Genomic DNA, 17,015 nt, shown 5'->3' on the forward strand with positions numbered 1-17,015 from the left:
AGATAGTCACCAAATTAGCAGGGTATATAGGATGTTTTTGTTTTGTTTTGTTTTAAAGCTTGGCACCTGAGCTAACATCTGTTCCCTGTCTTCTTTTCTTCTTCTTCTTCTCCCCAAAGCCCCCCAGTACGTAGTTGTATATTTTAGTTGTAGGTCCTTCTGGTTGTGCTACACAGAACTCCATTTCAGTGTGGCCTGATGAGCGGTGTCATGTCCGCACCCAGGATCCGAACCAGCGGAACCCTGGACCACGGAGGCTAAGTATGCGAACTTAATCACTTGGCCATGGGGCCAGCCCCAGGATGTTTTATTAATATGTTTGGTCACACGCTTTATTCAAAATTTTAATGGGAGACCCTATGAGGCAACCTAAAGATAGAGGCATGCTTATTCCAGGGCAATTGGTGCTGAAGTTCCGAGAGAGTCAGTGAGACACTAATTAGGGGCGCCACGTATGAAACAGAGAATCCAACAAGCAAAGCAAAAGCTGTGGGCAAACAGTCTGAGTTCTAGGCTACTTTTGGTTGCAGTCAAGATGCTTCTCACTTGAGTATCTTTATGTAGTGTTTTCCGGCTTGAGTATCAGCCAGGAGCGAATTACCGAACGATGTTTCACGACTTGACTGTCACTACCAGTGATGCCGGCCAGGTGTGAGTAGAAGGGTCAGACTCGTAAAAGCCACTCTCCATGTCACCACATGTGCCATTTGGGATCTTTGAGATGCAGACACCCAGACAGGATAAGATGTAGTAGCGATTCAGTGGGGCAAATCTCTCTGCTGGACATAGAGGGAGGGAACAGGAAAAGGTGGGGAGATCCTTCAGAAGACCTTTCTTCACATCGTATTGTGATGCAGGGCTGACACCTGGGCAAGAAGAAGAGCAAGGACAGAGGATTGGGCAAGGAGAGCCTTATGTTCCTGCACAGTTTTCAGAAAGTCTTGGCCAAGCAGGTGGGGAGTCTTTGAGTAAAGTAAAACTTTAGAAGTCAAGAAATATATAGTGCCAGCATATTATCCTTGCCCGATTGGTATTGATTAAAGTCTAAATGAGTAGAAAACATCCCACTAAATTAGCACAGATGTTTTCATGAAAATAATATATTTTCTAACCATAGGCACAATTTAGTTTTAAAAATCAGACTATACATAATGTAAAAAGAAGAAACTGAAATCAACAAACCAACCACCCTTAGTATTTTTGTGTGTTTCTTAGAGAGCTCTGCTGTATATTTCCACACACAGGTAATAAACACATCGATTGTCTCCATTCCTCTCCTCTGGCTTCAGAGTCTCAGTTACTGTCTGTCCTGGATACATAGTTCAGCACATTCTTTCATTTCGTGCTCCTCCAACATAAACTCTTCACAGCAAAAGTATTAGTGGTGAGCTACGCAGAACTTATTGCAGATGTCACTGGGGAGATGAATGAGATTGTTATATTGCACATCCCACGATAAAAAACATAAAAATCTCCATTACAATTTATTTTCTCCCTCAGGTACGATATCAGCCTCAATCACGCAACTACCTACATTTTTTTCTCTGTCTTTCCTTCATCAACACCCAGCCTCTTCCTCCCAGGTATTGCTCAGACATCTCGCCATTTTATTATGCAAAACAATTTGGTTCTTCCTTAGCTGATAGCCCATAATTGAAATGTGCAAACCCTTCTTGTGAACTAAACGCCTGTGATTTAATAATATCTGCTTTCTTCAGAAGAACAGCCTTTGGCGCACGAGTATGGCTCTAGTGACTCCACACCGCTGCAAATCATTTTTTCTCAAACATTTGTTAAGCTCCCCCACAGAGGAATACTGACAGATAAAATTTTCTCATCTTATTGGGAAAAAAATCTGCTTTTGTATTCCAAGGTACATAAGATTTTCACTTATTTCACATAAAGTATACTTTGGCTATTATTCCAGGTCAGTAACGGCTGATGATACCTCTTTTTGTGGGAGTGCTATACAACTCCTTTAATAAGTCTACCGGGAAAAGATGTTTTATCTATACATATATGCACATATATAAATATAATTAAATATGTATAATTATAAATATATACAGAAATATAAATTATAAATAATTTATATAAATAAATGTAAATGTATATATATAAATTGTCTTAAAAATCTGTAAGGAATAGTTTTATGCATTGGTGTGTGTGTGTGTGGTGGTGGGATGGTGTATTTGCACACTTAGTCTTTTTCTTATGCTAAATGTTCAGATTTAGAATTTCTAGACATGTTTGTCAATTTATTCTCTCACCAACAGAATGAAAGGAAATTGTCCCTTTTCATTCTAAAATCAGCTTGGTTAGTCTTCATACTTTGACCTCCCACATAAATATTAGAATGTTATTTTCAAGCACCGAAAATAATATGCTAATGTTTCCATTGGAATATCATTGTACTTTGTATAATTTTGGTAAAAATTCTTATCTTGATGACATTGAATTTCACCATTTTTCTCTATAAAAGTCTTACACGGCTTTTGGCAAATGTACTCCTATCAATATCTGTTACTAGTTTTCATTGCTGCGTGACACAATACCACACACTTAGTGACTTAGAGTGGACCAGAAATCTGGGCCTGGTGTGGCCGGATCCTGTGCTCAGAGCCTTACCAGACTGAAATCAGGAAGTCGGCTGGGCTGCTCCTTTCTGGAGGCTCTGAGACACAATCTGCTCCGGATCTCCTGCAGATTCTTGGCCACATTCAGTTCCCTCAGTTATAGGACTGGGGTTCCTGTCACTGGCTGTCAGCCAAAGGCCACTGTCTGCACCTAGAGGACACCCACATGCCTTGCCATGTGCCTCCCTCCCCCATATTCAAAGCCAGCAACAGACAATCTCTTGTGTTGAATCCCTCTCATGTTGAGTCTCCGACTCCCTCTGTTTCTACCTTACACTTTGACTCAAGAGCTTATGAGATTCACTCCGTCCCACTTCTCTTTGTTAAAGTCACTTGTGCCGTATAACATCTTAGTCACAGGAGCAGCATCCCATCATATTTAAAGTTCCAGGGCTTGTACAGAGTGGGTACATGAGTCGGAAGAAATCTGAAGAGGACATACATTAAAATTATTAATTACGTTTTTCAAATCTTCTATAACTATACAAATATTTTCTATTCCTGACAGTTTAATAATTAAAAATATATTTCATATGCTTTGCTATTATTGAGACTTGTCAGTCTTTCAACTCTGCTGCTTTTCATTCATTTATTTTGAGACTATTTTAAGGTGCACAAACTTTCTGGATTCTGTAAACATTTTAGTGATCCAGCCATGCCATGCCCACGTTTCTGATATACAAGACTGACAGTTGATCAAATTTTTTCAGCTAAAGTCTATTATTACTAAATATTGATCCTCTAAATCTCTGGTATCACTTATTTTTCCTTTAAAGTACACAGTATCTAATTTTAATGTATCCATTTTAATTTTTTTAAATTGGATGGTGTTTGTCTGATGTGTTCAACTTTTGATCCATAGAGAAGTTTATTTTGTATTTACTCTGAGCTATGACTTCTATCTTTCTGCCTTTTTCTGTCTTTTTATATTTTATCTCTAATTTCCATGTTTTTCAAACAGAAGAGGATTTTGAAGTCTGAACTTACTGTACAATGTTGACCCACATTGAACTTCATTGTTAAAGAGAATCACATTTCAATAAACTTCTTAATAACTATGTATTTTTGCTAATTTCTTTCATATATGAGTAGATTATACCTCATAGTGTACCTCATGAAAATTTCATAATATATATATGAGAATGGTCAGTTTTCTGTCTTTTCTATTCTCTCTTTTTCTTCTGTCTTGCTTTATTACTGTTATCAGCAATTTGAACTTTCTTGGAGGAATATATGTAGTCAATTGTCCATTTTATGGATTGTTATACCTTCTTGGTGAGTTGATTCTGTTGATCTTATTATGAATATGTGGTTTTTCTTTTTTTTTTCTTTTTTTTAAAGATTGGCACCTGAGCTAACAACTGTTGCCAATCTTTTCTTTTTTCTGCTTTTTTACTCCCCAGATTCCCCCAGTATATAGTTGTATGTTTTAGTTGTGGGTCCTTCTAGTTGTGCCATGTGGGATGCCGCCTCACCATGGCCTGATGAGCAGTGCCATGTCGGCACCCAGGATGCGAACCTGTGAAACCCTGGGCCGCTGAAGCAGACGGCATGAACTTAATCACTCTGCCACGGGGACAGCCCCTATGATTTTTCTTTTTATCCTTGATGATTTTCCTTGTTTGAAGTCTGCTTTTTCTGCTATATAATATCTCCACTCCAATTTTTTTGTTTGTTTATCAAGTAGTATTTGTGCGGTACATTGTTTCTGTCTATTTACATTTAACCTGTATCATATTTCAAATGGATTTGAACATTTGGACAACATATAGTTAAATCTTGTTTGTGCTTCTGTTTATCCAATTATTTTAACAATTTCTGTCTTTTGTTTAGACTGTTTTGAACATTTATATTTAATGCAACTATTGGTTGCATTAATTACTTATGGTTGGACTTGTCTACCATTTTTTTGTTTTCTCTTCACCTGATTTGCTTTTTATTCTTCTGGTAACTTTTTTCTGCTTTATTTTAGATTATTTGAACATAATTTACCATCCCATTCCAAAACATAACAACAGAACTTCAGAAAACATGAGCAAAAACTGATAATACTGAATGGAAAAATAGAGAAATCCACAATTATACTTTAAGATTTTAATATTTCTCTTTCCATAACCAACAGAATCAGCAAACAGAAAATTCAAAAGGATATAGAGGACCTGATCAACAGTTTTAACCAAATTTACATAATTGGTATTTATTCACTCTCCACCCAACAACAGCAGAATATATGTTTTTTTCAAGTGTACATAAAACATTAACCAAAATAGACTAAATTGGGGGTATAAAGCAAACCTTCAAATTTAAAGGAATTAAAATATATAAATATAGTCTCGTACACAAGGGAATTAAAATAGAAGTCAATAACAGAAAGATATTGGAAAATCTCCAAATATTTGGAAATTAAACAATATACTTCCACATAAAATAAAAGTTAAAAGGGAAGCCTGAAGGTAAATCAGGAAATACATGAACTGAATGAAAATGAAAATATATCATACCAAAATTTGTGGAGTTCAGCCAAAGAAGTGCTTAGAGGAAAATTTGTAGCACTAAAATGCTTACGTTAGAAAAGAAGAAAGTTTTCAAAATAAAAGTCTGTGCTTCTATCTTAATAAGCTGGAAAACAAAATAGTAAATTGAAGCCAAATGAAGCAGAAGAAATAATAAAAAGATTAATCAATGAAATTAAAAATAACAAAAAATAGAAAAATAATTCAAATTAAAAGCTAGTTTTTTGAAAAGATAAAGAAAATTGCTAAGCTTCAAGCAAGACTCACCAGGGAAAAAAAAGGAAAGAAGACACAAATTAACAATATCAGAAATGGAAGCGAGGATATGAGTACAGACACTACAGGTGTTAATAAGATAATTAGAGAAAACTATGAACAATTCTACTCCCACAAATTAGACAATTTAGCTAAAATAGACCAATTCCTTTAAAGACACAAACCACCAAAATTCCCTCAAGAAGAAAAATAACCTGAATAAAACTTTATCCATTAAAGAAACTGTATATGTAGCTAACACAACATTCTACAAATAAAACTATGAGCTGTATGATTTCTACCAAATATTTAATTAAGAAATAATATGAATTGTACACAATCTTCTCCTGAATATGCAAGAGGAGAGAAGCATTTACTTCTCATTTTATGAGGCCACCATTTTTCAGATGACAAAACCATGCGAAGACTTCAGAAGAAAACAAAATTACAGTCTAATATCCATTATGAATATAGACCAAAAAATCTAGTAAATTGAATCTCTCCATATATAAGAATAATTAATACACCAGAAGCATCTAAGGATGGAGTCATCCTTAAAATTCAAGTCTAGTCCAGCCATCAAAAATCATATCATGTAATTCACCATTGTATTAGTTTTCCCTTGCTAGTATACTTACCCCAAACTTAGGGGCTTAAAACAACGCAAATTTGTGATCCTCTAGTTTTGTAGGTTAGAAGTCTGGTATGGGTCTCTCTGGTCTAAAATCAAGGTGTTAGCGGGACTGTGTCCTTTCTGCAGGCTCCAGGAAAGAAATCGTTTAGAAATCATTTCCTTGCCTTTTCCAGCTTCTAGAGGCATCTGCATCCCTTGACCCAAGGCCTCTTCCTCCATTTTCAAAGCCTACAACAGCCGGTTGTATCCAGCGTACGGGACAACGGAACAGAAGAGAGAATGCACAAATACTTCCATGCCTGTGTTTAACTGATTTTTGATACAGATGTGAAGGCAATCTAAACAACAAAAATCAGCTCAAAATAGATCCTAAAGCTAAATATAAAATGTAGAACTACAGAAATTTATATAAAATATAAAACGACAGAAGAAACATATGAGAACATATTTGTGTCACTGGAATAGCCGAAGATTCCTTAGGTACAACACCAAAAGTGCAATTCATAAAAGACAAATGACCAATTGGTTTTCACATCAAAATTTTTAAAATTTGCTCCATGACAAACACTGTTAAGAAACAGAAAAGACAAATCAGAGGCTAGTGGAGAATGTGTGCACAAAAATCTATGTGTAAATATTCATAGCAACTTTGTTCTTAATCTCCAAGAACTGGAAACAACTGATTATCCTTCGCCTGTGAACAGATGAACAGATGCAGCTCATTCATACATGGACCACCACTTAGCGATGCGAAGGAGCAAACTGCTGATCTGCACAGCGACACGGATGAGTCCCACAGTATGATGCTAAGTGAAAGAAGCCAAAATCAGAAGGCTGCATAATATGATTCAATTTATGTGCCATTCTGGAAAAACAAAATTATATGAGTGGAAAGTATCAGTGGTCGACAGCTCTTAGAAGTGAGGGGAAAGATTGACTACAAAGGGAAGAAGGTACCAGGAAAATGTGGGGGTAATGGAATAGTTATGTATCTGGACTGTGGTGGTGTTTACGTGACTCTATGCATTTCTAAAACTCAGAATTGTACAACCAAAAGAGTGATTTATATTGCGTCCAAGTTTAAAAATAAACACACGATAATTTAAACAGACAATTTAGATGTAACTTAGAATGAAAAATCTCCTACATTAAAATATCTCAAAGATTATATATATGTATATTCTTTACATCTATGTTATTGAGGAGTGATACTTTACAATATTTTTTATCGTAGTCAAAGCTGCAATTTTCCAACGGAAAACAATGATTGAAGATTTTTGAATAAACAACGATACAGGGAAATCGAGTAATTCATTCGTATATTAAAAAGAGCATATTAGTATATAAAATTGAGTAAAATTACTATGTCTCTTTTGAGCCAACAAATGTTTTTGAATTTTAAAAATGTTACAAAGTATAATAATAGACAGGTTATATGATATTCTACTCTTTATAGAATTGCCTTCAGTCCTAACATTGATAACACGAAATAAAATTATTTTTAAGAACGATAATTACTGTTTAGTTAGCAAATTAAATTCAGGCCACGAATTTTTCATTAAAAACCCTTATTTGGAAATTTATCATTTCTTGTGAAAATGAATGAAAAGTCAGTTGTCCATGTGGCAGTTTGTCATCTGTAAATTTCATGAGGAAGAACAACTCCAAAATCATATTATAACGCCATCCATAATTAGCCTCCTCTGATCTAAACAAACCAAAAAGAAAAGAAAGTAATGGAGAAAATGAGGAAATCAATTCCCACCAACTAAATCAATTACATTGCTTGTTTGACACATTTATAGATCCAAGTTTTATAAGCAAATTTTTCTCAAGTGATTGTTCAAATCAGGCCCATGCAAAAACATTAGAAGTGAAAAATAGGAGACAGAAATTATGTCAATTATCTTATGCCCACTTATGAAATATTTAGACAGCAGCTCCTTCAAGAAGTCCTGAAGATTCACTTTGTGGGTTTGCTTCAATGAAATCATGTCCCCACTAGGAGCAGTTCTTCACGTTCGGTGTTTTTTTCTTTACCCGACTTAGTTACTAGTAGAATAAAACTGAAGCCGAAAAGTTGGAAGAAAAATAACCGTCAGCAGAACTAGATATAAAAAATAGCTTGTAAGTTTGTTGTACTACTCAACTTTAGTTAAAAGTAGAAGTTTGTTCAGTATAGGAAATTGGCAGCACTGTGGCGGCAGGAGAATGCAGCATCTGAGCAGGCTTCAATTATTGTTCCTGCGATAGAGCACCAATCTTGTAACATTCAACTACCATGACATGTTAAACTAAAGTTGTAATAATAACTAAACGTGTTGATAATATACCAGATGTAGTTTTGCATTCTAGAAGTTTATTCAACAATAGAGATAAATTCTTTCTCTTTGTCTACATATTGATTTTTAAAATTTGGGGGGTTTATTTTGTGTGTGTACCTATACACAGACGGTCCCAACTTACCATGGTTTGACTTATGATTTTTTGACTTTTGGATGGTTGGAAAGCAATCTTCATTCAGTAGAAACTGTGCTTCGAATTCTGACTTTAGATCTTTTCCTAGGCTAGCGACATGGGGTGCCATCCTCTCTCATGATGCTGTGAGCAAGCCACAGCTCCCAGCTAGCCCCAGGATCACAAGAGTGAACAACCGATACTCTTACAACCATTCTGCACCCACACAACCATTCTGTTTTTCACCTTCAGTACCGTATTCAATAAATTACAGGAGACATTCAACATTTTATTACAAAACACATATATCATATTGGCATATATTAGAATTATGTTTTAATATATTAATATACATTATATCCTATAGATATTATATGTATGTCTTTCTCACACACATATATTTCTCAATATTTCCCTCAACACATAATTGTGTGCACCCCACCTTGAACACTGCTGCCCTAGATAATGGGACTCTGGCTCACGCTCCCAGAACAATGTTGTCTAGTGTGTGTCAATAAACTATTTCAATCATTCACCTCAAGTCTTTTGTTTTTTCCTTCCTCCCTCTCTCCCTGCCTCTTTCTTTCCTTCTTTTCTTCCTTTCCTCCAAGCCTCCTTCCTTCCTCCCTTCCAATTTTTAACCAAAAATCTACTGAGCACCATCTGTTTTCCAGGCTTTATGCTGAAGATAGGCCTATCTATCTATCTTTCATAATTTTGTATTTTTTTCTTGTTTCCAGGGGATACAGAAGTGAATAATACCAAACTTCCTTCTCTAAGAGAGACAGACGTAAACACAACATCACGTTTGGTATGAAGCCAGGTCAAGGTGTTACTACCATGCTCAGGAGGAGGCAGTCATTCTCTGTGCACTTGTCAGACATTCATGCTTGCGTGTGAATAAGCGATTCTCAAGTAGAACTCAGGAGGAGAGTTTAAGCAGACAGAACTCCATGAACAAACACACAATTGTGTAGAACGGAAGCTCTGTTCTGAGATCAAGGAGCAGTCCGGTGAGCTAGAATGAGGGTAGGCAGAATTTTTCTGCTGTCAATTGATAAATACTTTAGGCTTTGCAGGTCATATGGGCTCCGCTGCAACCATTCAACTCTACCATCAAGTGTGAAAACAGCCGTACGCCAGACCAAAATGAACGGCCATTGTTGTGTTCCAACAAAACTTTATGTGCAAAACCAGGTGGCAAGCCAGTTTGTCCTAGAGCTGTAGTGTGCAAACCCTGTTCAAAGGTTGCATTCTCTCACTGGTCCAGCAGTTCCAAATAATATCTTTTTTGATAAATTTGGTGAAACTGGAAAGTTACTGGTATGCAAATAGTAATCCTCTGTAATTAAAAATTCTCTCCCTAGATGTATATTCTCCTAACTTCCACTTTTAAATAATTTTATTTACTTCATTCCAGATTATTTATGTAAGTATATATAAGCCCAAATCTCTACTAATCAATCACTTTATGGCATAAAAATTTGTTGTAGACATGCGAACATATCTCTGAGGATATTAGGACAGGATTTTGATTAAAAATATAATATTCAAAGAAAATATGACCTTACTGCTAGATTTATAAAATACAAACATTCTCTGTAATTGGAATAAAAATGATGAAATACAAGGTGCTACTTTCAAAGTACACCATAGACTAGAAAAATGATAAATCTTTGCTTTTATATGTTCTTATGCTTATTTCCAATTCTCTTCCTTTCCAGTTTTATTATGTTGATTTATATAAATGTATCAAATTTGGATAACCCTTGGAAATGCTAATCTAATCAGCCTTGATTCCTTTGATATGCAGAAGAAACATTAATCATAGCAAACTAATTCGTGTTACTTGAACTATCTAAAAGCTTCTGTGGAGTTTACAATGTGTCCCAGAATTAATTAACTTAGCTACTCTTCCAACAATTCAGCCAACTTTTTGTGCAGGTCATTATGTTTAACATTTTAATATTTTACAGTAAATTATCCACCTCTTCAATATGCCAAACATTTAGTGAAATTGGAAAGTTGAAGTTTATAAAACTTTCTACAGTTTTTCTTTTCCTTTTTCTTTTGATATTCAAAAACCTTGAGCTTTTATCATGGGTAGTATAAACCATAGAAAGTGTAAACTCAAGTATTCAAGAGCAATATTGACCAAAAAGATGCATTAAACTTACAGTGAGTAGGAAATAAATTTAGAGTATTTTTCTTTAAGTATCAATATTTCTAAATGTCTTGAAAACAAACTGAAACAGGCGATGACATTGTCGGACTCCATTTAAATATGGAGAACTACATTTACTTTCTAAAGAAGTTTTTTGTTATTTATGGGAGGACTAAGTACCACAGAGAATGATAAATGGTTTTGGGAGAATTTGACAGGAATTTTTACCACTAAGAATCACCACAGACTTACATTATGTCAGCCACTATGTTAAACATACTTTATCACATTTAACCCTTGCAATAATCCTACTATTATTGCCTACTGTAAAAATGCAAAATTTAGCAAGCCAAAGTCAAACCACTTGCCCAGAGTCACAGACCAGTCTTTGACAACATGAGAATTTTCAATATGTATCTATCTAATACCATGACACCAGTTCTAACCTCTGTTGCAGATTGTCACAGTAAAGAGAAATGAGAGGAGAATGTTGAGACTTCAGACTAGGCATTGGGCTCATGGTCAGGCCAGACTTTTGGCTGGAATTCCCAGTACATATTAATGCATCAAAGGTATCTACAGGTCTCAAATCTTTCACTGTTGCAAATAATCTCATCAAGTTATTTATTCTGCCATTTATTTTTTTTATGGAATTCATTCATTGAAACTAAGTCTTGTTTTGTGACCTTAAAAATCAAAGAGGAGGCTTTCCAATCATCATCTGCGCTGGAAGCATCACCAAGATGAAGATATTTGTAAAACCTTTAGGGGAAGCCCATCATTCTTGAGGTGGAAACATTGGATACAATAAAAAATGTAAAGGCCAAGATCCAGGATAAAGAAGGACTCCCTCTCGATCAGCAAAGACTGATCTTACCGGCAAGAAACTTGGAGATGGACGTGCTTTGCCTGACTGTAGCATTCAAAGGAGTCCACTGTTTACCTTGTGTTGAGACTGTGGTGGAACTAAGAAAAGGAGAAAGTCTTATACCACTCCCAAGAAGAATAAGCATAAGAAAAAGAAGTTTAAGCTGGCTGTCCTGAAATACTACAAGGTGAATGAGAATGGCAAAATTTGCCTCCTTTGTTGGGAGTGCTCCTCAGATAAATGTGGTGCTGGAATTTTATGGCCAGCCACTTTGACAGATGTTATTATGACAAATGTTGCTTTACCTATTGTTTCAATAAACCAGAAGACAAGTAATTGTGTATGGCTTAATAAAAGACATGAACTAACAAACAAAACACAACAAAATCAAGGAGGAGAGGATGAGATGAGGAAGGTCTGCCTGTGAATTGTGGAAGAGCCATTGTGTGAGCATTAATGTGTGATCGTCAAGAGGAACAGTGAGAAGAAGGCATAAGATCCCAGGCCAGGAGCAAGGAGGTGAGTCTTTGCCTGAAAGTAGGTATATGGAGTCCCTCACGTGCACACCACCTTGCAGTGATGCTAGGATACTAGGGCCCTATTCTTTGAAAATTGGTGTCTGACAGATCTAGCACTCAAGTCTTGTTTCAACCTGGAAGGAAGAGGAATATTAACAAATAAATGGAAACCAAGGAAGTCCCTAGAATTCATTAAATCACGTCATAAACCACGGTGCTACCTTGCTTTAGTAAATAGAGATGTAGGGCAGGAGTCAGTGTCTGAAGTTTATCCTGTATACAATATGTTTGCCCTCAGAGATTAAATAGAGCTCCAATCTTTGACATTTTATATTTATTATCACTTAAAATTTTTAGCCGTTTTTCCTTTAAGCCACAGCCATGTGACAAGTGTTGTTTAACAAATCCTAGCACACTGAGACTGTTCAGTAAATTCCAATTTATCAATAATGGTTTTTGTTTTATAGGATCAACTACTAAAGGAATGAATAAATTAAAGAAGCATGTTTCAAACAGACGCAAATAATTGAAAATTATTCCTGAGGGTTAATCAGTTGGATATTTGAGGGGCTTAAGCTTCACTCAGCATATCCCTTTTATGACTGTGTCCCCAGCGACCTTTGAGGATTACACAAACAGAGTTTTACAATCTCTCTGCTCTTTTGAGTTCTAGCCCCTACATTTTCTATTACTCCACAATTTCCAGAGAGAGGTATTCCAAAATTGGAGCGAAGCTTGAAATTCTCTTGGATAACCAGCAAGGACAAAAGCTGAAATTCTAGACCATGGAAAGTTCCAGACTGCTCATTCTATTATTTTCACTGAGATTATAAAGCCTTCCAGCACGAACATCAAGGCTGGAAACACACCTTCACAGTAAGTCATATACAATAATAAAAGACCAAAATTCAACCATGAAACAGCTCATGAAGAAGGTGTGAGAGAATCTATTAATATCCTCTACATATCTGTTACTTGTGAGACTTCAATGTTTTTCAAAGAAAAGGATTTCTTTTAGTGCAAATAAAATTTTTATATCTGCACAGTGTCAATACATCTGATAATAGATTTATATCATCTATGTTTCAGAATTTAGAGGTAGGCTACAGGTAACACCAGAACAAGTTCAGACTCAGAAATAAAAATAGTGGTGACATGGTACTTCATTTTAATCAGATTCAATTAAGAAAGATAAAAACAAACATGCTGCTTGTGAAACCAACCAATCTGTTTTGATGAACCAGGCTATTACATCGGCATTTTAAAGTTATCACCAGTATCTAAGGAATGAAAATTGGCCCAAGTCTCTAGGTAAAGTTAGATGGCGTTGATGGAACCTTTCAATGAAACTTATCTGGGAAGCGTGACTCCAGCTTCACAGTCTTTATGAACAAGCGCAGGTGAGCAGTTAAGATTCAAATCAGCATTTAGTACATTATTGTGAAGTAAAATCATGGTATAAACTTCCTCTTTTCCCAATAATGGATCAGAGGCTAACCCTACAATATTTCCATGACACAGGATTCTGATTACAGGTGAATAAACTTTAGCCCACCTACTAAATCCCCTGTTGCTAAAGAGAGAAAATGCCCCAAGATTTAAAATAATATTCTGGCATGATAAAAAATAACTGAGAACTCTGAATCTGGAAGATAATAAATGGTTGGATGCAAGAGAAAGCAAAGGGACATGGGAAATTAAAAGACTATCCCTGAGGTGGTTCTGGAAAAAGAAAAACATTCGAGCTTCCTCTCTTTTGGGACATACGACAGGGTTGCACTTCCCGCCCTCTTGAATGTAGGTGTGGACGTGTGACTTGTCTGGATCAGTCAATTGTGAGCAGAAGCATTGGGAGCTGCTGCATGTCTTGCCCCATTTTCTTTACTTCTGGAAATGCCATCAACATTTGGAAGATGAAGGCTGCTCCTCCAGCCCGGGTTCCCTAAGCACCTCTGCTGAGTAGAGGCTTCCTGCTCGCCACAGTGGACACAACACAGAAGCGAAAAGTAAAGCTTTGGGTTTTTCGGCCACACAGACTTGAGGGCTGCTTGATATTGACCCATAACCTAGCCCACTGAACAAGGCATGCGGCAAAAGTCTCTTTCAAGAAGCAAGATGAAATAGAGTCATTTTCAGGCAAATAAAAGCTCATTGTATTTACTCTTCAACAGATCTTCACTCAGGGAAGTTCTAAAGGACGTACCACAGGGAAATTCTGAGATATGAAAAGAATGGTGAGCAAAGATATTTGTAGACAAATACATTCTGAATAAAATAATAATTATGATATCTGAGTTATAAAAATAGATTATTAAAATACTAACAACAAAATTAACATTAGCATAGAAGTCAAGATAAGATTCTGTTTGCTAGTACATTTTTTAAGATATTAATAAATTTCAGATTTTTTTAAGGTTAAGTACCTTTGCCTTAAATTTTTAAGGCAAAATTTCAAGGCTAACACTAAAAGAAAAAAAGTAGGTAGGACCTTGAAACCAGTAAAGGTGCAAAATAGAAGGATAAAAGCAAAAATAAAAAGTATACATTTGGGACCTGCCCCATGGCCAAGTGGTTAGGTTCATGCGCTCTGCTTTGGCAGCCCGGGGTTTTGCAGGTTCATATCCTGGGCGTGGACATGGTACCACCCGTCAGGCCATGTTGAGGCGGCATCCCACATCCCACAACTAGAAGGACCTGCAACTAAGATATACAACTGTGTACTGGGGTGGTGGGGGGGGAGAGATAAAGCAGAAAAAAAAAAGATTGGCAACAGTTGTTAGCCCAGGTGCCAATCCTTAAAAAAAAAAAGGAAGATTGGCAACAGTTGTTAGCCCAGGTGCCAATCTTTAAAAGAAAAAAAAAAAAGCACGAATGAGAGCACAGAAAAATGTCTAAATACAGTAGTCTCACCTGACTCTGACTTGAGGTTTCGCTTTTCATGGTTTCAGTCAGCCACAGTCAACCTCGGTCTGAAAATATTAAATGTGGAAAATTCCAGAAATAAGCAATTTATAAATTTTAAATTGTGCACTGTTCTAAGTAGCATGACGAAATTTTACGCCATCAAGCTCTGTCCAGCCCAGGACCTGAGTCATCCCTTTGTTCTGTGTGTTGATGCTGTGTACGCCAACCCGCCTGTTAGTCACTCAATAGTCACCGCAATTACCAGATGGACCGTGGTGGTATTGCAGTGCTGGTATTGGCCCACAGAGCTGACATTTCAGAAATGCAAAGAGAAGTTATCGTTGTTAATCTGTTACTGTGCCTAATTTGTAAATTACGCTTGATCAAGGGGTATGTATGTTCTGACGGTCCTGGCCTAAGATGATCCGATTTACAATTTTTCAACTTTATGATGGTGGGTTCCAGGCTGGGAGTTCAGTCTGTTTTTGTATTGCACAACTCTGAGATGAGGTCAACTTTGGGATTCATCTTACTTCAAAGATTTACTAGAGGATGAATACGTCTACCTTGTAATGGACTATTTTTTTCCTTTTTTTTTTTTTCCTTTTCAAACACACAGATATATACTTAGATAAATCATCTTGTGAAATGACACTGTGTATGTATGTAAAATTTTCTGCTGCTTTAAAAAATTCTTTGAAAACTGTTGCTCTCATTCAACTTCTTACTCAATGCATTTTTGACTTAAGACATTTTCAACATATGATGGATTTATCAGGATGTAACCTTATCATAAGTCAAGAAAGATCTGTATAGAAAAAAACGTAAGTTATGTAGGGTTCAGCACTATCTGCCATTTCAGGCATCCACTGGGTTCTCGGAACATATTCCCCATGGATAAGGGGGACTACTGTATATCAATAATCACAATAAATATAAATACCTTAAATCTTCTAGTTAAAGTATTTTAAAATCTAACTTAATAATAATGTGTCTACATTCTACTTTACAGGATATAGATATAAAATACAAGGACAGAAAGATTCCCAGAGAGAAGAAAAACACATAAGAGTAAGCTCAACATTTCCTGTAATTTTCCCCTCCAGGTGTTTTCTGAGTACTAACAGCAGACTGAGTTGCCGAGAGAAAATTGATCTCAGAGACTGGGGTAGTTTCACAGGCTGGAGAGACAAAAATTGGATATCACAGCTACTAGGGCAGCCAGAGCAGAAAGGGATAAGGTTTCAAGAAAAATCAAACAAAGAGAATTGAATGTGAAATCATGCACTTTTTTTCCCCTCAAGATATCTGTTAATTCCTCAACTATGCTCGAGTCATTAAAAACCAAAGCAAATCATATGTGTGTGGCACCCCATACACAAAGATGCAAAGTGGAACCTGTAGCTACTTTATGGTTCTGGAGAGTTAAAAATTGGAATTGAGTGTCCACCAAGGATCACAGACAGTGGTAAACATGATCTTTCAGTTGAAGCCAGGTGCAATAAAATCTGAAATCTGGGCTCTGATAATTTTGGCCCCTGACCAGATAAATTGGATCTGCTCTTCCTTTGACTTTCTGCCAGAGACAAAGTAAACCCACTTTGAAGGAGGACAATTCATAATGATGTCTAGCATTCAATCAAAAACTGCAGGCATGCCAAGATATAGCATCAAATAATCAGAAAGCAGAAAGTCAATAAAAACAGACATGCAGATCAACTACATTTGAGAATCTGCAGATATGGCTTTAAAATAACTGATTAACATGTTTAATAAAATGAATTATAAGAAGTAGAAATTATAGAATTGAAAAATACAATAATTGAATTTGATTGGATTGAAATTATTTTGGAAAGCTAGAAGTATTGACTAAAGATAAAAATACATACTCTCTGACACAACAATTTCACTCCTAGGTATATACACACAAGATAAATGTGAATACATATGAATATATACCAAAGGTCATGTCCAACAATGTTCATAGAAGAATTGTTTATTATAGACATAAAGCTGAAAACAAATCAAGTATTTTATTAATGGTAGAAAGGATATACACTCTGTAG

General features: G+C 36.0%; 1 pseudogene; it reads left to right on the forward strand.

Annotated features, from left to right (window-relative positions):
• Positions 1-607: 607 nt before the first annotated feature.
• On the forward strand, positions 608-11,863 carry LOC106847442 (ubiquitin-ribosomal protein eS31 fusion protein-like; annotated as a pseudogene).
• The last annotated feature ends 5,152 nt before the right edge of the window (positions 11,864-17,015 follow it).

Source organism: Equus asinus, chromosome 6, assembly GCF_041296235.1.
Source record: "Equus asinus isolate D_3611 breed Donkey chromosome 6, EquAss-T2T_v2, whole genome shotgun sequence".
Taxonomy (NCBI): Eukaryota; Metazoa; Chordata; class Mammalia; order Perissodactyla; family Equidae; genus Equus; species Equus asinus.